General features: G+C 41.1%; 1 long non-coding RNA gene across 2 annotated transcripts in view; it reads left to right on the plus strand.

The window, feature by feature from the left end:
- Positions 1-22,021, plus strand: part of LOC126052780 (uncharacterized) — a 47,299-nt gene that overhangs the window by 12,125 nt on the left and 13,153 nt on the right. For both annotated transcript variants that reach the window (XR_007510147.1, XR_007510146.1), the window contains exon 2: positions 9,399-9,561. This is a non-coding gene — a long non-coding RNA (uncharacterized LOC126052780). The remainder of the gene's footprint in view (positions 1-9,398; positions 9,562-22,021) is intronic.

The following is a 22,021-nucleotide window of genomic DNA, read 5'->3' on the forward strand; positions in this document are numbered from 1 at the left end:
GCAACGTTACTGATGATAACTTGCTTCATTTCATTATTTCAAACCTTTTTCTTGGCTTTTTATTGCGATTCTTTGGGAATCAGCTTATAAAATCCTCCTAGCAAGCTCGTCATGTGAGTTTCCTGTGCAATTGGTAGTTAATGGTGATGATGTGTGAAGCAAAACTCAAATTTTGAGTGTTTTCTAATCACATTCAGTACTGAATTTTTCAGTTGGTTTTCCCTGCAAGTAAGACACTGTCATTTCTTGCATTTATTACTCTATGTCAGGAGTCACACAGAGCTTGTATCCATTCACCAGCAAATAATATTCCCGCAAGGTCTGTTCTTTTTCGTTATTCCAGTTTTTGGACGGGAAGAGTCTTTCTGTGTGGCTTTGAGTCTCTTAAGTCAGTATTGTTTTCTTCATTGAAGGCCACTCCTGGAAAGCTTTCTGTTTGTTCTCCTGCCCTGGCTAGCAGGGAGGCTAAAACATGGGTGCACCTGTTCATATGTTTAAATGGGCAAAAAAAGTTTCATTTTGAATAAAGCTAAATCCCCTGAAAGATTGCTACTTCTCTGCTGAGCCAACGTGTTATGTGAACAGCAGTCTTTCCGCAGAAATGGTTAGGACTTCAAAGTTAATGGTAGGGCTACTGTGGTATTGTGGGACCAGATTTGTTAGCAGCCCCTGGGCAGGCTCTAGCTGTCCCCAGTGGGACCAGCTCCTTTTTCTGCTTGGGGATGGCTGTGAGGAGGGGAAGGAAAGGACATGGGATCAAGGAGAAAACAGGAGTCGTCGAGCAGCACGTGACAGAACTGAACTTGGCCCAGTAACAGAAATGTGAACCAGAAGACTCTCCTAAACACTCTGCCAATGTTGTTTACACAGGTGGGAGCTCAGGTGCGGGCACAGTTGCAATGCTCATTCTCTACAAGGGGCTAGCATACATTTGCCCATAATAGTTAAAATAGAAAGAGAAGCGTAGCTTGCCCAAATAAGTGCTAAAAGAACTCTGCAAGTGAGGAGTCAGGTGGGCAAGGATGACCTGAATGAAAAATGAGCTGTTTATTGATTGGGACATATGTTTTGGGACACCAGGAAAGCAGAATTTTACAAAGTGAATGCTACCAAAAACACAAGAAAGAGTGCCGTTTTAGTAACAATACAACTGCATTATGTTTAGCAGATGTCTGCTAGAGTATTTAACCTATCACCTGCAAGATTTGCCACCAACATAAAATCTGAGAAGAGATGAAAGGATGGTGCCCGTAAGTGCTCTTTTTAGGAAAGTAAGACTAATACTGATTTATTTATCTCTATTTAATGTAGTGTATGAAATGTATTGGGTGTCTTGCAATAAGACCTGAGACAAAAGAATAAATCCAGCCTTTGAGCTTGAGAGATTAAAATCCTGTTGCTTCCAACCTTTTCTCACTCCTCAGTGTGCATTTTACACCACTGAACACTAGGTTTTGACCAAATCCTATTCATGTCAGTGGGATGATTTCTGTTGCGTTGAGTAAGGTTTCTATAGCAATGTACCTTGTCATATTCTTTCATTACATTTATTGTTAGCTTTTAAGGTCAGCTTCAGTAGCGTTGCTTGACAAATGACAGGAATCAAGGCCTTATCCACCAATTTTTAAACATTCAGATATCAACACTGAATTTTGACCCTTGTTTCTACCCTCTCATATCACCTATAGTAATGCCAGGTGACTACTGTATACCCTGTCTGCAAGTGCTGTAGTTTGCTGCTAATGGTTCTTCTAGACTGTGAAATGATTTATTAAGATATGCTGTATCAGAGAGACTACAGATCAGAAGTAGTCTGATTGAAACATTTGGCAGGCTATGTTTGCTTGAAGATATGCTAAGAGAGTTAAAGAATGATCTAGACAAAAAAGAAGTTACTGTAATGAGTAACATATTTTTCTTCTTAAGTGTTTCTAAGAACTTTTTCTTATCCATTTCACCTCTTCAAAGATTTAAGGAATTACATAAACTCCTGGATATTTTCCCTTACAGCAAAGCCTACAGTACTGCCAAATGAATTCCAAACAAATCCTTCCTGTTTTTCTGTATCTCATTGTGTATCAAGGTGATAGCTAGCATGCTATGATCCAGATCATTGTTTCAACCAGATAGTTTGCTCTTTGGCTAGCTTACCTCTAAGAAAAGTGCTGATAAGAAATTAAAACTGTAGCAAAAACTTATAACCTAGATGCCAAATATTGGTCTTTGAAAAATTGTTGACGTTGCTAATACCTTAGTCTGTATCATTTTTCAGATCTCATAAACCCACCTAAATTTAGGTGCTATGAAGGCCACCTAAATTTATAAAGGGCTCTGAGTTATCTCAAGGTAAAGTGCAGCTAAACTTGTGTTACCTGGATTCAATGCAACAAACTTTGGAGCATGTGGTCACAATTTAAAAGACTTCTGCCATTCATCAAGAGGCCAAGGCTTCTTGGCCAAGCCATGTGTCCTCAGGTGACTGATTAGGTAACGTATGTACACCTCTACAGAAAAATAACAGGTTTGTATACAGAAGTATGTAAATATTAGGTATTATGGTTATTAATTATGTTTTCCTGACTGATGTAATCTGTTAAATTGTTAAATTCACTGTTGAACGTGTTTAGCAGGCATTTCTGATCTATACTTGTGGGGTCCCCTCTTTCACAGCATCTGAGGACTTCACATTTCTTTAAAAGCTCCTGTGAAGCAGGAACATGGGACTGTCCTCGTTTAATGGGAAGGACTGAGACTCCACGCGGCGCCGAGACTTAACTTTTCACCCCCCGTGAGCGAGCGTGCGTGCTGATCCTGGTGCGGCACTGTGCTGCGCTGGCTGTAGGGTGCTGTGCTGCACTATGGCCTGCAGGATGGGTGCTTCGAGCTGTCCTGGGGTCCCCGCGCTGTGCCCCAGCATGTAGCATGGCTGGTGGTAGACAGACTGCCCGTGGTTGCATGGGGGGCACTGGGTTTTCTAATGCTTGTGGGGAAGCTTTGGCCCATCCATCTTCTCTCCTAAGGCACTGCGTGGAGTGAACCCAGAATTAATCTGGGCATCCACCACACCTGGGGGAGAGTCTGCCACATCATGCAGGGCTTACAATATTAGGTTTCATTCGGGCTTGCAGCAAGGTTGGGACAGCGCAGGGCTTTGCGGGCTGCCTGCCCCCATGGGCTGAGAGAGGCAGGGGTGTCTGCTGGCCAGCATGCCTCCTCCCGAGCTGCTGGTGGCTTTCCAGGGAGTGACACTCCTGCCAGTGCCACTCTGGTGCCCTCACCTTGCCCTGGGCCGGCTTCCTCGGGACGGCAGCACCGGGCTGTCTGCAGCCATCGCGCCTGCCACCTGAAACGAGGCATTTCTCCTCCATCTCAACAGATCTTGGTTTAATTTGGGTGGCAAGTGTTTACAGATTATACCTTCTACTTAGTAATGCTTCTGTGACAGCTGTTTTGTCCAGCTGTCATCATGATGTAAATATTTTCACCCAAAGATCCTTGGATACTTACAAATACAGTACACTTTCTCATGTGTTTGCTAATTTGCTATTATTTGCCCGAGAAACATGCTGAATTCATAATGTATATTTTTTTTCCGCTCTACTTCTGTTTCAGGGTAATGTTTAGTCCGCCACTTGAAACAGCTTTTCCATTCTCTTCACTATAATAAATTACTAAACTGAAAGGAATGAAACTAAGCTCCTTCAGCTTAAATTTGCCGAGCTTTTGTTTTGAGGTTGAACAGTGAATCTTAGAAAGCTTGTTTTTCATTTGCCCTGTAAGCTTCCCCCTCCTGCCTCCCCCTTTCCGTGCCAATAAAAGGTAACCAGAGACAGCTGGGGGCTCTCTTTCGACCTCCCTTGAATGGGAGCGTCTTCTGAATGCCTCTTTCAGTTACCTGCAAAGACCCTGCTCTGCTAACTGCTACGGCCGAGGTTCTCAAAGGTTGAATAGGTTTTCATTGCCTGCATTTCTGGTCTGAAGCAGACTGAGAGAAATGAGTGTTAAGTAAACGCGGTGGCAGCCTTGCCAGCGTCAGCATTCCAGCCCGCAGCGTCGCTCCGGACCAGGACACTGCCGGCACAGGATTCTGCACATCCAGCTGTCAGGGGGTTGTTTTACTTGTTAGCAGTTGAAAAGAAGAGGGATGCAAGGCAAAATAAAAAGTGGCGAGTCTACTTTTACGAGGCTGTTTATTCTTTCTATAACAAGTGTGTGGTGCCTTATTGATGTTGAATGGGGATTTAATACAGTGATAAAGTGAAACTGTAAATTACCAAGTCTGTTTTCAGCTGCCTTTGTTCTGTACCTCTAAGCATCTGCAGAAAACATGTTCGACAGGACTCAGACACTTCTGTGAACTTATATGTGATCTTATTCAGCACCTTCTGCGGAGAACTGATCACCTTGCTGCAGCTGATTGAAGTCAGTAGAAAAGGAAGGTGTCTGTCTGTCTTTCCATACCTGGCCTTTTGCATGTGAAGTCAGTGCTCACAGGCTTTTAAGTGAAAACAGAGGTTTATTTCCAGTTTTCTATCATGAGCGTTTTACAACTCTTCTGCTGCGGTCTAAAGATCAGGATTTAGGAAACAATGATATTTGATAATAGAGGGGTTTGGATCTGGTGTTTTTATTGGTCAGAGTAAACTCCGAACGCCCTAATGCCAAGCTTACAGTGGAAGTTACACATGGAAAAATTGTGCATTCATAACGTGCTAATAACAATGTCAGAGTATTGTCTGTTGCAGCAGGCGAAAGAACCTGAACTGCATGAATTAGGGCTTTGTTTCCACAAACACCTAGGCATTGTGTAGACAGGAAAGTTTCCCCCTTCTACCAAAATAGCCCTATTCCTTACCACATGTAGGCACTCTTATACCAGTTCAAGACCTTCCCAAGTAAAGACAGTTTTATTCAGGAATGAGAATCTTGAGGAATTACCTTGCAGTAAATGTAGTGTGGGTTATGCAGATCCTTTCACCTTGCTTTCTTCCAGTTGTCGCGTGTGAGCTAGAGAGGTTACTCCTGTCCCAGCTGCTTGTTCAAGATCTCTTGCTGGGTGATGACATTCCCTTAGCTCTGCCATGTAGCTGACTTAGATGATACTCCCCTTCCTGTTTCATTCCCAGTGAGCTGGTGGCTGTAGCTGCATTGAGGACATCTTGAGACATGTCAGCATTATCTAGTTAAGGTACCTAACATGGATGTACTAACGATGACCGGAGTAGTGCAGTGGTGATGTTAGTGTTGACTTCTCAGCCTAACATGCATGATGTTTGGAAGAAACTGACAACTAAAAAGGCTGGAACATCAGTGCAGATGTAACCGTAGAAGTGGGAGCTGGGAATAATTGCTGATACAGTGCATATATTGTTCTGCAGCAGTCCTGCACCACCCATGACCTGTGGCAGATGTGACGGCAGACACTGCAGAAAGGTTCTGCAGTGGAGATGTGTGGGAGGGTTGGCTGAGCAGAGAGCCAGCAGGTGGGTGTGCATCTCCATTGTGCTCTGCAGCACCACGGCTTCTGGGACCCAGAGTCCCGCTTCATGCTGGTGGGCTTCTGGATGCTCAGAGACGTAAGCTAGAGCAGCTCGCCCTAATAATTTTCAGCATGACTTCCCACGGCATCTGAAGTCACGTTTACAAAGATGTGTGCGTAGAGCTGCTAGTCCTCAACTGTTGGTGCCAGAGGAAAATTCATGTGCTGATTTCAGAGCAGCTACTGATGAAGAATGCATCAACTTCATGGAAATGGGATGTAAAACATCTTTAGAAGGGCAACTTCTCTGTACGCTCAGAACCAGGCCCAATGCATCTTAGGTTTAAGGTAACGGCAGTCGTAAGTTCTTGAAAATGAAGACCCTTTTCCCCTCTCTTTCCCCTTTTTTATTGTTGCACGTATGTGTTGCCATGTCGTTAGGATTTCTTTTTTTACTCCTAATTGATGGTGCTGTATTATTTGAATAGTAATTCTTTCCAGTTTTGTATATAGCTGTTTGTCAGTTTATTGAAACGAACGGCCATCCGGGCACCCCCATCAAAGCAAAAAGTATGAAGTCCCACGTGTTGCACTTTGAGAGCATCAACAATGAAGCTAACCTTTCACCCTTGACTTTCTTTTAACCCTAATTTTGAAAGACAGTAGCAAACAATTCAGCTAGCTTCTTAAGTGAGAGAATATTCAAACTAGCTCGATTGTAATGCAGTGTCCTTTTCAAGTGAATGGAAGATCTCAGAGTAATGCATACAAATACAGAGGCTGGGTAAGTTCATTACTTTAGAGCTTCTGGTGTGGCAATAGCAATGAAATGGTTAAAAGGTTGGCTTTAAAGTGGTCACAATTAGGCTTCAAAGTTAACACCCCACCCCACTGAGATGAATGGGAGCAGTTGACGTTTCTTAGTGCTATTGTTTCAGTCTGGCTTGCTATAGCTTCTAAAATAAGACAACAGTACATCTGTTTACATTCTGCTTCCGCAAACCCAGATGGGCTAGACACTTCATTGTTTTTTAAGTGGAAGCTTAGATTCTGGAGAATACAGCAATATCCACGGGGTATCTGTAGGAAGAAGAGCTGAAAGCCGCCTTAATCACAGACGTCTCCCCCTTCCCTGTAAAATTCTATTGTCCCAGGACAAATCTGTAAACCACTGGGGGGAAAAATAAAGTAGTGCTTTTTTACTTACTACATGACATGCACACGATAACTTCTTAGCAAGTCCCTAGCGTGCAAATTTTCATAAATGGATGTGGGGTTTTGAACTTTTTCTCTTTTAGTAAGTAGCGTGTGCTGTAAAAGAAGGTAAAGATCCTGCTCGTACTGAATATGGTAGCTTCTCTTAACGCGTCCTAACAGAAAAACCTGCCGTCTTTAGAGAAGCCAGAGTTTTACCCAGGAGCATCTGAGACCAGGTTTCACTTTCTGTGTTCACATGAGTAGAATCCTTTAATTTACCTCTGAGAGTGATATATGAAGAAATAAGATTCTTGAGAGGTATGTCTTGCATTTTTCTGATACTTTAATAGGGCAGCTGCCTTAACTGCAGTAAGATCTTAGGAGCTGGAGTGGATTAATAAAGGTGCAAGTAGGGCCAGAATTTGTAGCAGATGGTCTCTGTTACCCCATGCCTCAGTTTGTGTAGGCAGCACACAGTGTCCTCTCTGACTTTTGTTGAGGGTCTGCACGGTGGCAAACTGCCCTCAGTAGCAGCCAGAACCCTATGAGAGCTTCTCTGATAAAGGCGGCCTATTAGATATGCTTAGGCTGTAGATTGAAACCAGCTGTGAATCTGTCGGAAAGATTTTCCTCATTGTGCTTTCATCAGGGTGGAAAGGTTGTGGCTCGTTCTGCATATATATGTATTTTGGGCTTCATTGCTCTGACTTTGCAAGTCCTAGAGTCTGCCAGTGATAAGAGCTCTCATGCATACAGGCTCCTTTTGTACGCTGGCACCCAGAAACCCTGCCTGCCTTTTGCCCGTAGACAACACAGCTTGTGCTTCGGAGGTGACATTGTGGGCTCTCCCAAATGGTGTCTCCCAGATTTCAACCCCTAGTGAATTGTATGGTGAAGGCAAGCGTGCCATCTGTGGTTTGGGCTCGTGAAGCTCGTTTCCTGCCCAGCTTCAAGCAGCATTTTCATCTGAGTATAAAATAAGGTGGCCCTGAGCCTAGACAGGCCTCCAGGTTGTCTGAGACAACTGTGGGCATTTCAAGAGTGTAAGCGGTCTTCTCTTGTCCTTCTCTTGAGTTCCTGTGTTAAGTGGGAGAGTGCAGCAAACTGGTCTATATGAAGAAAATACCTGAGAAAACCCAAGTGAAATATTTATTTTGAAAGCTTGTCTCATGAGTTTGTTTTATCTTTCTATTTAAAAAAAAAAAGCTTTAAAAATAAAATAACGCTAAATCATGCTGGAGAAAAGCAATTCCAATGTGATAGAGCTCCTACAGTGTGCAGCAAGAACCACTCAATACAGCTACAGGAGGAAGGGCATGTTATTTAATCAGAGGGTTAGAGAACAACATCAAATATGCATTTGTTATGTTTGCTTCCACTTTCCATTTCCCTAGTCCATTTCTGACTGTGAATTTCTGTAGTATTACATAGACATGAGTTATGTCTTCTGCATCTTGTGGAAGAAAATAGCTATCCTATTAGACCTTTCAAATATAGTCAAAATGACTTCTGCAAGGCTACAGTAGGTCAGTGGCAGAGCTTGGAAAAGAAGTTAGGAGACGTGTTGGCCAGTTCTGTATATTTTAACTAGCAAACTGACCTGCTTCCCTGTATTAGAATAGTGTTGTGATACCTACACGTTCAGAGGCCTAAGTTTTGTATGCTGCCCTAACACGGAGAATTTCCTGAAGAGACCTGAAGAAAATATTACTGTAGCTTCTCTACCACTTGTGCCCTAACCTGCTTTTTGCCTCATATTCAGAAGTGATTTTGAAAACAGAATTATCTTTTAGGGATTATGAAATATCAGGGATTCAAAGGGACAGATTCAGACAGGGCAGGAATCTGCCATCATGATGACATTATAATGCAACTTCTGAAAAATTAACGTTATGAGAAAAAAAAAACCTTCTAATTTTTTAACATTGTGTTGTTTTATTTTTCTTTCAGAAAAGAAAATGGAGCCTTCCAATTTAAGGCTATTTAGTTTTGAGTAAATTCTGCATTTCCTTTTTGTGGTGTATTTCTTTAGTCAATTTATAGTTTATGTGCCTACTGCTCCCAGTCTCGTTGCTGGTCTGAGCTTGCTTGCCAACTGGTATTTACTACTAAGCAGCAGAATCCTGGTTCTCTTTCAGCAGCTTGGTACTTTATGGCAGTCATTTTCCCGTAGAAGAGGATGAGGGGTGCAGACGGTCACTCCTGTAGCTCTCATGAGAAATGCCATAGGAAAAGAGCCGAGCAAATTAAAACAAGATTTTCCAATTCGTGAATACTAAAAATTGGAATTTCTTCCAAAAAATAACAACAAAGTTTTATTTCTTATTGAAAATTCTTTTTTTAAAAAAAAATTGAAAAACAAGTGATGTTTGCTTATTCATCCCAGGTCAGGAAAAAAATGTTGAATACCAACATATTTTATAGGATTAAATTGTCATCTTTTTTTCAGCTCTAATTATGATAATGATGTACAAGGATTTTTTCTTTTCTTTCTTTCTTTCTCTCCTTCCTTTTTCCGCCCTAGACAATGAAAATAATTTAATCTAACAGCTTTTACATTGTGGTCTCTGGACCAGAGCTGGCTTGTAAAACTTTTTCTTTCGGTGGTTTTATTGTTCAATAACTGATGCTTCCTGTTACTTCTGGCTATGGGTTTTGATTTTGTGAATGAGTATGCTTAGACAAAAGAAGAGTACTAACCTAGTATGTACCTTTTGTACAGCTTTACATTCTCATTAAATCAAAAATTATACCAGAACTGCAGAAGTAACAACTCCTCTGAAAGATGGAGTCAACTGGAAAAAAGCAGAAATGGCAGCAGTTAATAAGAGAAATCTGGGTCTTCTTCACTTCAGGCATTCAGTAAGGAAGAGGAGACAGCACAGGTAAAACATAGCACAGAGTATTGCTCTGACTGCACATATTTTAAACTTGATGGCATAAGAACTGTGTTTTGGGTTGCTTTTCAAGGAACAGAAAATCAATGAGGTTCTGGTTCATGACAGGACTAACAAACAAAGTAGTGATCAATTAAGATTTAAATAGATAAGGGAGAGCTATATGATCTCAGCTGCTGCATCATGCTGAGTTTTTGTTTCCATATTGCCTGTTGTGGTTTTATTGTTCTAATGCTTAATTTTTGTGTAGTTGAAGGTTGTTGTGTATACGTGACTAGATTCACTCCCCACTGGGATATAGGCCAAGATTTTCAAAGTGGTTGTTTATTTTGAGCGCCTCCATTTTTAAGGGTTCAAACCTGAGAAATTTGAGAGTAGGGTGCCTTGAAAGGGGTGCAGAGCATGCATCTTCTAAAACTCAGTTGTCTGTCTGGTCTGTCAATATCGCACAAAAAAAATGAAAGAAGAAAACAAGAATGCAATAAAAATCCTTGTTCGCTCTTCATCATTTCAGTGTCTGATCTTTGGTTTGCTGAATTGAGGTGAGCAGATTTGGGTACTGCTGCGCTGGAACCTGGAACGCGTTAACCCTGCTGTGGTCCAGGCTAAAGGAAGCAAAGCTGAGCAGTGTAACAGCACTCTGACTCTGCACTTCTTTTCTGTAACCTCCTAATTACTCTAGGGCTTTATCTAAGATTTAGATGTGGTCTTCTGCTAAGATGGTGGCGAGATCAGTGCTGACTGTACCATATGTGGAATAGCTACAGAATGTATATTAAAATGTATATCTAACCTTTGTCTGCCATCTTTCTGTCCATTGTGTGGGTGAATCTAGCCAATGCAGGGGTAGCAGGAGGACAGGTTTTTGAAAAGGGCAGCATGAGCATGGGTACTGTCAGGATAGTTGGCTTAGAGTTAACTTTTCCCTCGAATGCTTTCTTGCTAAAACAGAGCAGTACTGTTTGGGTTGCAGAAGAAACTTCATTTAAAAGAAATACTGGCGTTGGAAAAAAACCCCCAAAACCCAAGTCCTGGAAGCATTTCTATAGGTTTTAGCTTTTTGAATGCCTATTTTTAGGACTAGATGTCAGCTGACATAGCTCCTTCAAAAATGCACTTTGGATTCAAGGAAAGAAAATAATGAAGTGTAAGCTGTGAAGTCTTAATTGTTAGAAGTGCAACAATAGCTTAAAAACAGGCTGCAAAGCCTGCTCTCACAGCTGGAGGAAGGGACACTTTATTAATAGTTGCAAGGAACGGGTGGACAGGGCCTGAAAGAGGCAGCGGGGGATATAAGAAGAAGCCTTGTAACATGAAACCATTGCCAAAACCCCTTACTGAACAATTTATGAAAGAGCCTGCATCACATAAGCATCAAGATAATACATAATGAACACGAAGTAACAGCCTCTGACTGATATGCCTCACTGAAAGTTAAGGTGCATCAGTGCTGCACTCCAGCTCTTGCTGTGGTAGTTTGGCTGGCTGGAGATGAGCACATGTGGCTTGCTCGTCAACAGCCTCTGTTTTCATGACTCCAAGTTTCTGGCTGGTAAGCCGCAGATGTTGGTTGTGGTGACTGGAGAGGGCACTTGCTGAATAATCATCACACTTCAGTATTTTATAATCTGGTAAGTCCCCCATACCTCCTTGCAACTGATAGCCAAACTGCTCTGCTAGTTTGACCTGGGACAAATAACTCTAAACACTCATTTCCTGGGGGAGGTGGCAGGGAATATGGGTCTCTACAGAGATTTCATGTAACTGCAATCCCCCCAAATTAAATCCCCAATTTAAGCACAACTGCATATTTTCTGTGGCCAGGAGCTGACTGCATAGGAGATAAGGGCACTCCAAAATCCCCCTCATCGCTCCAGCCCCAGCTGCAGGGCCTCTGTGCTCCCAGACCACCTGGGTGCCCAGCAATGCAGTGTCCCATGTTACACTGTGACTGGTTGTTTATGACAGATCCAGACTACTGCGATTATCCAGTTATTCTTTAAAATAAGTCCTTAGGTAACTGCCAATAACCCCCAGAGGTTGGGAAAGCCTTGGGAGCAGAAGGGCTGCAGTGCTAGGGAAGTTTTGATTGCATTTGAAAGCATATATCCATAAAATCGTTTCAGTGCAGACTCCCCGTCTCATGCCGTGCTGACTCTGTGTGAGATCTAACATTGTTCTCCACTCTTTAATCACGAGCACTCTGGAGGGGGGAGGGAGAGGAAATATAAGCAAAAATCTGAGCCTGATTTTTACCATCGTACAGATTTAATCCAAGTTGCCTGTGCCAATCATAATCCCTCCTTTCAGGTTTGTCCTTTCCATGTGGGTCAATGGCAACTCAATGCCTGATGCGTCAAATCCAGAAACTTGCTGAGACTGACAGTATCCCTGGCAGCATCACACGATGCAGATGACACTTATTTTGACTGTGGTACGTGGCAAATGTATTCTCAGGGCTGGTCTTTGCTGTGGGCATGATACCAGCGTGGCTTCCCTTCTCTACTGCTCCCCTCTGTTGTAGGTGTGTTGCACCGATAGGAAGCGTTATTTGTGTTCACCTTAGTTTTAACCATGTTATTAGGTTGGTTGGTTTGTTGTTTTGCTTTTCCTAAAAGGATGTTTTCCTTTTTCACCAGTGATCTTAGCCAGCTTCACTGGAGTTAATGGGATTCTCTGCTCCTGCTACTCTGCAGCAATGACCTTTCTAAAATACTTTGTTTTCTTTCTGTGTGCTGTACAAAGCAGGTCTACCCTTTAATAGCTACTGTTCGTTTGCAAGGGGAAATCACAAGGTAGGTATTTCCTTGTGGCTTTTCCTGCACAACATTTTTTCTCCATCCTTATTGCCTTCTCTGGGGAGCACCAGTTACAGGAGCAGCAGAGCTGCCAGACGAGCTGTCATGTTGTTCAGGTTTGCTTTGGGTGGCATAAGCAATTGCCTAGTTAGAAGACCAGCCCTGTGTTCATGTTGGTATTTCTGTGGTTGTAAGTGAAGTAAAAATGTGAAGGTAGATGTTGCTTGTGGCACTGCTGAGAATTGGTGTTGCTAACATGGGAGAGGAATTGCATTTCCGTGAGATGTTTGAGATTTTGTCTGCTATATTCTTTACTTTTCCTACACTGTGCAAGAGAAATGTTTAAGGGGCTACCCTTTTATATACTATGTAGGAACTTTTCCAGCCTAATCATAAAAAGAGGGTGATTGCAACTGCATTCATTAATAACATCCAGGTTGAGAATCCATTATGGTAGACTTTGTAGAACATGATCAGAAGGAAAGACGGAGACAAACACTCTTTGTATAAGTTGTATACCCACGGTTTTCTTATCAAAGCCACGCTGGTGTGTGACAGAAGGAGGAAGAACACTCCTCATGCTGTCCAAGGGGGGTTTATATTTATTATTTCTATTGGCACAGCCTGAACTCTGGTCAGATTGGCTCCCTCTGCTCAGATATGCTTTTGGTGAGAAGGGGCTCCCTTTATTTCATACATTCTACCCATGAATGCTAAATCATGGTTTGAGTCCATGTTTCAGCTGTTCCATACTGAAATATGTCCACCAGAATTTCCAGTTTGGTCCCAGGGACTTCTTCCTTACAGTTTTCTAAATGATGAAAAGTTGATGTTAGAAATGCTGCTAGCCGTGCATCTGATCCACAGAAAATATCACTTACATTAAAGGAAATAATTCAACCTTCTTTGTTGTTTTTTTTTTTGTTTGTTTGTTTGGTTTTTTTTTGGTTTTGTTTTGTTTGTTTGTTTGTTTTGGTTTTTTTGGTGTTTTTGGGGTTTTTTTTGCTTGATTTGGGTTTAAAGTGTGTTGAGCATCCTAGATATACCAGAACATGTTAATTGCTGCTGTACTGTTATATTCCAGGAGAAATACATTCTTTCAGGACTTACTCCTTATTTATTAGACTAGGAAAAAAAAAAGATATAGCATGAGGCTGAAATTGTAGCCCATCTGTTGGGAGACTTCTTGCTACTATAGGAGAGGCATGCTTCTTAAAACAGCAGGACTACTCCTTCCAGTGATTGAGGCACATTCCCAGTGTGCCCTGGGTTTTTTGAGGTAGGCAATTCTGAAAGTAAGGTTATGTCCCTGCCTTTCCCTTACTAGTCTTTTTACTACTTTTAGGCATCAGTTGCCTTAATGGGTCTTTTTTATGGTTATAGTTACTAAAAAATGCAACTGGTTTGGGTTCCTCACCTAAATAGCTTGACTGAGAACCTATGTTATTTGCCATTCTCCCCCTTCTTCAAAGCGAGACTACGAATAATGAAAACTTGCAAGCTATTTGTTTAATACACTATTTTTTTGAGATTTTTTTCTCTTCTCAACATTGCAACCTGTGCAGCTTACTTGTACTTTATTTCTTTAAACATTATTCAGAGTAAAAAATAATTTTGCTTCTTACTTGGACTTTGAACCCTTTGAAGTGAAATCAAGTGAGTTTGCCTGTACTCAGCTAGTTAGGATGTTAAGAGCTTCTACTGTTTTTCTGTGTAGGAAGTGCCATAGCTGGTTAAAATAAATTTCATCTTTTGACTAATCCTCTAGATCAGCGGTTAATTTGTGATTTTTGATCAATCTACAGCAGTATCACAAAGTTTTATGGTATCACTGTGTCGTGGTTTAACCCCAGCCAGCAACTAAGCACCACGCAGCCGCTCACTCACTCCCCCCCCAACCCAGTGGGAAGGGGGAGAAAATCGGGAAAAGGAGTAAAACTCGTGGTTTGAGATAAGAATGGTTTAATGGAACAGAAAAGAAGAAACTAATAATGATAATGATAACACTAATAAAATGACAACAGCAATAATAAAAGGATTGGAATGTACAAATGATGCGCAGGGCAATTGCTCACCACCCACCGATCGACACCCAGCTCGTCCCTGAGTGGAGATTCCCCGCCCCCACCTCCCAGTTCCTATACTAGATGGGACGTCCCTGTTGGAATGGAATACCCTGTTGGCCAGTTTGGGTCAGCTGCCCTGGCTGTGTCCTGTGCCAACTTCTTGTGCCCCTCCAGCTTTCTCGCTGGCTGGGCATGGGAAGCTGAAAAATCCTTGACTTTAGTCTAAACACTACTGAGCAACAACTGAAAACATCAGTGTTATCAACATTCTTCGCATACTGAACTCAAAACATAGCACTGTACCAGCTACTAGGAAGACAGTTAACTCTATCCCAGCTGAAACCAGGACACACTGCAGTCTGACACTTGCATAGGAAAAAAATGTAAGTACACTGGGTTTAGCCAGGGTTTATAAATCATAGGCATTGATATAAAATATATCTGAAGTTACAGTCTATGAGTGCAGCTGGACTATTAACTCTCCTTCATTCTCAGAAACCAAGAAGACAGAAAAACACGAAGTACCTATAAGTCCATCACTGACTCCAAAACCAGGACTAAACATGATGACATAAACCCAAATATATATATATACACACACGTGACTATATACACATACATCTAAAAATATATATGTATATATGCAATTCTGTACAAGTTCTCCATCAGCTCTGGCCTCAATTCATTAATTTATTAATATGCATGCCTTTTACTACATATCTATACATGTGGTAAACATATGATAAAAATTAGACACAGGCAAAAATGCCTTGCAGAATTTGTGGTCCCAATGACAAGATTTATCCCATATGAATGCCTACAGTGTGGTAATTTAAGTTTATTCCTCTGCTGTCCTAGTAAGTGGTAGCTGCTCCAGGAAGCCCTCTAAGCTTTCCGTAATCAGATGTGCCACTCGTAATCTTTCCAAAATGTGATGTCAATGGAGCTGCAGCTGGTTAAAGGGCTATGCAGGGCAAAAAGTGGTATTAGTGGCTAATAAAGTCTAATTCTTTTGCAAGCTAAATTAGCTCGCTTCACTAGCTTGTTATGACTTGAAGTGTCTGGCCATTGAACTATGCATCTGGCTCATTTGTTGCTCTCAAAGAGATCACATCCTGACTGACAGCTGTACTGGACTGGAAAAAAGTAGCCCAAATGAGTGAGAACAAGAGGACTTCAGTTTGTGCAACTTTAGGACAGTAGCAATCCATGCAAACAGCCTTAATAAGCAAAAGAGATGAACCCTACAAAGAACATGTGTGATATAGGTCCTGGCTTAGGGCACTAATTTTCCTTAAATAACTGGTTCCTAATGCAGAACTTTGTTGCCCACAGATGCTGCCTCCCAAGCACATTATACACAACTACCTAAAAGACACAAATGTCCAGTAACTGGTTGCAGCAACCCTAAATAATCACTAGAAGCCTAATTTCCAGCATGTCCCAGATCTTGTGATGCATAAAAGTGATTTAAGATGCACCAGAATAGCCTAAGCTCTGTGGATGTGTATTTATTTTTACTCACTGATGTTTTGGGGTAAATGCCACGTCAGAGTGTTTTTATTACCAAGTTCCTGTTCCTGCACAATGCAGCTGTACCTATTCTAAACTCCTTCATCAAAGGAGACCATTTCCTTTTTTTCTTAATCTCAGATCAGTTTACCAGGAGCGGTTGTCCCTGACTTCCTTAAGCTTGCCCTGCATAAAAGCTTTTTTAAAGTCTTCCCTGCATCCTTTCTTTCCTTAGCACATACTTAGATATGTGTGTGTATACATATAAACACGCGCACACACACGTGCCCATGCATATTTTAATCAGTTTCTGCTGCAGTCCTGCAGCCTTGTGCATGGTCAGACTGGCAAAGGACTCACGGAAGAGGTTACTGCCAGACAGCAGCAAAGCACACGCTTCCTCATGTACTTTGGGGGCTTCCAAATGGTTTTAATGCTCTCTTTTTTTGTGAGATGGTTCCAATTTCTGAACTCTGTGATAATACCACACAGATAAATGTGCACAACGGTCAAGACTGATTACTTTTTCACTGGGGTATTATTGTGTTTGCGGGTTATTTGAGGCTCAGCGTTAATACAGGTCATTAAGAGTGAGAGGTTGGTGATGTGCCTTTTGTGCAATTAAACCCTTGAATGTTGTTCCTGGATTGAGAGTTTATAGAAACCGTATAAGTAAATTCTGGGTCCTAAACTTTTTTTCATTATCAAACAGTATTTGAGTTAAAAGGAGACCTTGGACTCATGAATGAGTTTGGTGTCTGTAGCATGCCTGTGACATTGCTTTCTTTGCATCAAGAGACCCCTGTGAAGTGCCACCACCAGCATTTTTGTAGAGGGTGGAACAGGAAAGGAAATCTCCCAGGAGAAGGCCCATAAGTCCAACTCATCACTCCTAAAATGACAAAGGAGACAGCTACTAACTTACATAGAAATATAATGCTTGAAATTGGGCTTTTGCATCTGTATTGTTTTGTTCCTTGTGAAATTTTTTTCAGATTAGCCATGGTTGGGTACAGCCTGGATGGCCAGCCCTGTGAGAGGCTGAGAGATGGTGAGAGGCAGTAGTATAAAAGTTCTTTGCTTACTGAGGATCTCAGGAAATCATGCAAGGTGAAACTCCCAGTATATTTCTTTTCACACCAAAAGGGGTTTTTCTCACACAGAAAAAAAAGTAAAGGCTCTTTGATCCAGTGGTACACGTAAAGACATACTTAAGGATTGTGTGGAGGAGAGTCTAATTTATGGCGTTTAGTAAATGATAACTTTGCACATTGAAAAGATAATGAGAAATTACAGAAGGAAGTTCTTGTAACAACCAGGATGGTAGAGAGGAGAACTGGAGCTAACATTGGGCCCAGAACAAAACTAGCCAACCAGGAAAGCATTTGCAGAGGTAAGTTGCTTGCCAGGGTACATGAGAGATTGGTGCTGAAGAGCCCCCCCTCTGCTTAGTTAGAATGGCAGAAACATGTCAACGCTGCTGACCATGCTCAGGCTGTGGGTGACAGCCACTTCTCTGAATCTCAAGTATAGAAGTATTAGTACCATGTATTACCAGCAAAGACTGGTAGAAAACTTTGAAAGATATCTTGACCTGACTGAAAAGTCAGAATAGTCTGTTTCTTGCTGGATCAGACAGTTTCTCTCTAAGGAAGCAAAGAAGTACTGAAATTACGTAGGATGTGACATCTCCCGGCTCCCATTAGCTTTTACCATTGTCCTCCCTCTCAATTTGTGTCCCCTAGTAGAACGAATCTCAATTTTCAGTCCAATACAGGGAGTGGTAGGCTGAGATCCTTTTCATCTTTTTCTCCTTATGGGCTACAACGTTGCCACTGTTGTTACCTTTCCCTCTCCTTTGCCTGCTGAAGAAATTCAGCTCCGTATGAATCTTCCTGATTGTGTTCTGCTGTTATCACTGTACCTCCATGGTTTCAGTTCTTCCTGGTATCCTCTTATCAAAGGCAAAAGTTCTGCCTGAACCTTTATTTGCTTCTACAATATACCTGGTTTCTCCTGCTGTAACACTACATCTGAAGTTTTCCCCCCCTGCTTTTCTGTCTTTAGTCTGTGAAGCTGGTTTTGTGCAAAACAAAATACCATGCTACAGCAACAGCCAGCAGTGGTGCCGTTGCCCCAGTGCTTAGCTGATAATGCAGACAGTGGTGAAGTATTTCTACTTTTGTGCTTTGAACTCATTCTCAGAGTTGGTTTCCTGATTTGTCTCATTAGCACTGATTTGTACTCTGAGTGCAGTTGCTTTCTTGGTACGAGTTACAGCAACTAGATCTCCATTTTTCCCTAGCACAGGCAAAGCAGCAGTGACAACCGCCTCTCCCTGGTTTTTCCTTGGCAAACTTCCCGGAAAGATGTGTACTTAATTGTAATTTGCTCTCTGTGGTCAGCAGCAATATCTCAGCTTTTAGCATCTCAACAGCGTCTCTACATTTAACTCTGTACGTCTCTAAGGCCTCACCTGCTCTCATACAGAGTAATTCTGTATTACAATCAAGTTGAATATATGAAGCAGAAATTATTGTGTTTATTGTATATACAGTTAATTCCCCTTCCATTTGCTGCTTCATCTGCTTGTTGTGACTTCAAAACAAAAGAAACAAACACCCCCCCCACCATTTTCTTTTGGAAAAATAATATCACTTTCTACGGAAGGCTTCCTCTGCACATCTAGTATATCATACTAAAGCTGTTATTGAGTTTTAGGCAGAGAAGCAGTTGTCTGTCAAAATGCTTCAAAAGAAACCATGAAATAAGCAGGCCATAAATCCAGGAGCAGCACAAGAGTGGGAATATGACACCTGCAATATGTAATATGAGTCTTTTAGTTTAACCTCCCCTATTTCCACCCTGGTGCTAAATATACTGCTGACGTCCTTGCAAGAAAACAAATGCACTGAGCTTGGACATCAGTGTTTCTGAAGGGCAATGGGCATTGTTGGTTTAGGGTTAGTTTCATTTCTATAAATTTCCTAGATGATACATGAAAAAGAGAGGCCAAATCCTTGTAATTGTATTTGTGACTGTGGTGGTGAAGTTTGGCAAATATCAGATCATCTTAATCAAATATTTAATTTTAAATCTAGCATTTCAATTTTAAAATATATTTTTGATATAAATAAAACTGACAACTTTCAATCCAGGTACATATCATGCTCTCCGGGAACTCCTATTTTGAATTACGAAAAGTAAAATTTGCATTTGAAGTGCATTAATAACTGTTGTAAAGTAAGAAGGTTATTTCAAAATGTTTAATTTGCCTGCAGCATTTGCATCAGATAAGTCAGCAGTACTTTGCAAGCCACTGTTGTATTTTATGGAGGATACGGGTAACCATCCCTGTGTGTCCTGGAACGAGCCTTTCCCTACTGTTGGTCAGGTGGTGTTTGTTTTTTCTTACCTCTAACCTCAGAGAATGTAAGGAAAAATGATATTGTTGAAAAACCCCAAACAAACAGATTCAGATTAACTTGAAATTAAATTAAAAACTCAACTCTAATTTTTGTGTGTGTGTGTGTGTAAAAATAGTATGTCGATTTTGAAACATAATTATCCAGCTTTTCCAGATTTCATGTCTTTCACCCATCACCATCCTTCCTGTCCAGTTTTATAATTATGCTTGGTCATCCGCAAACTGAATTTTTTGGTAATATGTGATTTGCCACTTTGTACTCTTAGCAATGTTGATGGAGAACAAAAAGCCCATCCAGTGTTGTAAATGGCACCTCTTCAGGATTTTGCAGCTTCTTCTGAAATATTCTGCACTAATGACAGGAACTCTTTTTTTGTTTTTTTTATATGCACCTCTGCTTTGTTTTATAATAGATGACTAGGAATGGTTTCTCTTAAAAATGTTGATAAAGCTTTGCAGCAAGCTTTTGAAGATCTCTTTCAGAATCTCTTTCTGTTACCATTCAATGAATAGTTCAAATCTCTTTTAGAGCTTTTATGTCAGAATTTTCTAGTTACTCCATTGTTAAATGAAGTGTTTAATGGGTTTTAAAATACTAAATATTGGATACAAGCTGCTTATGAAATCAGGTAGGTTTTGTTAATGTGATTTATTTCAATGTGTTTTGCATAAACCGTAAGTTTCACTAAATAATGAGGAGTGTCTCACAGATGAGTAATACTTTTTATAGTTTATTTTATAAGACTTAACATGCTGCCCCAATGCATGTGGATTCCTAACATCTGAATCTGATGCTAATCACAGGGGTAAGGACTGGCATGTGCCACATGCCAGATGTGGTGGGTCATGGCTTGTGTGCGGGAGCACCCACAACAGGTTGTGCCTCGCTGTGCCCCTTTCTCTCCAGGGGCAGAGTCTCGAGTGGCAGAAGAAGGACCATGGTGTCAGCTTTTCAGTGGAGCATCACTCTCCCTGGCCTCTGTGGGGGACAGTCGCCCCTGTTCAGGGATCCCCCTCAGAGGCTGTCACCTCTAAGGGGATTACAGAGCTGTGTACTGGCTGTGTCTGGTGGGTTGGGATCTCAACTTCAGAGCGAGGGAGTAATGCTGCCCTGGAGATACATGAGAGCAGCATTGCTGTGGTGCAGATTAGGGGTAGACGATTAGAAGTCCAAGTCTTTTGTGTGTGAGACCAGATTTGCTCTAAAATTTTGTGAAGTGCTGCTTTTTTGCTCATTTTTCCATTCTAGGCCCTACAGCGACCTTACTCCTGGCTGACTGCAGAGAGTCACCTCGTGATTCTTAGTTGGAGTTTCTCCATCTACAAAATCAGGAGTAAGGATCAAAGTATCTTGAGATAGTGGAATGAAAAGAACCATGGTTATTATGATTATACTGCTTGCTGTTAATGTCAGAAAGGGAGATACTGTGTTCTTACATTCGGAAAGAATCAAATGCTGTGAAACTAGTGGAACTGTAACAATAGCATGAGGAATGCTGGTTAAAATACCAACATGACATGGCTTGAGTTAGAAATATTATATTTTTTGCCACATGTTAGGAACCACTAACCCTGTTGGCTACTGTAACTGATTAAGAATTGTATGGGAATCTGTTTTCAATATCTGTGATTTAAAAATATCTTGGAATGTAACACTGGAAAAGAAAATATATTTCCTGAAATCTGCCACAATGCCGTTTTGTCACTGTCTAATTTCTGCTTTTCTTCTGTGTTTTTTTTTTTTTTTTTTAAATTATTATTTTATACACTGTTTCTTCATTTTCCCAAAGAACTGACATTTATTAGAGGTCACATGCTGAAATTTTTTTTTCAGAGAGAAAGTTAAGCATTTCAGGGAGAAGACTCTATTTGTCTTCCTGATTCCTGTAATATAAAATAGGAAGGAAACTTGAAATGTTTTCAGTATGCTTCTGTCATGTCTATTGTTTTTTTTTTTCTTTCCTTAAATATTTGACCATTACAGCTGAAAGGATCTGATGAAACATATCAGGTTTTTTACAGTTCCTATGGTCTCTACTTAAAGTGCATTAAGCACTTAAACTCACCCTGACTAAGCTGGAATGGATGCTTTAAAATAAGAATTATCTCCATTTTGTAATAAGGAAATGAAAACTGTAGAGCTACATCATGGCCACTTTTCTTCATAAACAACTCAAGCAGCTTGAACTCACTGATAGTATCATTTCTACCCTGTGGACTTGAAAGCTCAGTGAGAAGACTTTCCCATGCCACAGAGAAGAACAGGATATCAACACTTCTGAGTCCAATTTCTGGCTCTGACACAGATTTCTTCTGCGGCTTAGAACAAATTATTTCTTCCTCATATGTTTTAGCTTACTCACCAGCTATATAAAACCTCTGAGGTGTATGTGCTTGCAAAACGCTTTAAAGCAGTGAGGTGAAAGTTTAAAAGATCTTTAAAAAAAAGTTTCCACGAGGCCTCAGCCTGCTTCTGCAGTTGTCAGTGGAAGTTTTACCATAGACTTAAATGGTCAGATTTAGGTTTAGACTAAGTGCTGTTAGAATTCCAGCTATAATGAGCTTTGTAAATTTGAAGTATTGTTATCAGCAATTGCTTTCATTTAAATTAGTGACTTTATGTAGGTATTCATATTAACAAGGTT

This window comes from Accipiter gentilis, chromosome 30 (genome assembly GCF_929443795.1).
Source record: "Accipiter gentilis chromosome 30, bAccGen1.1, whole genome shotgun sequence".
Classification (NCBI taxonomy): Eukaryota; Metazoa; Chordata; class Aves; order Accipitriformes; family Accipitridae; genus Astur; species Astur gentilis.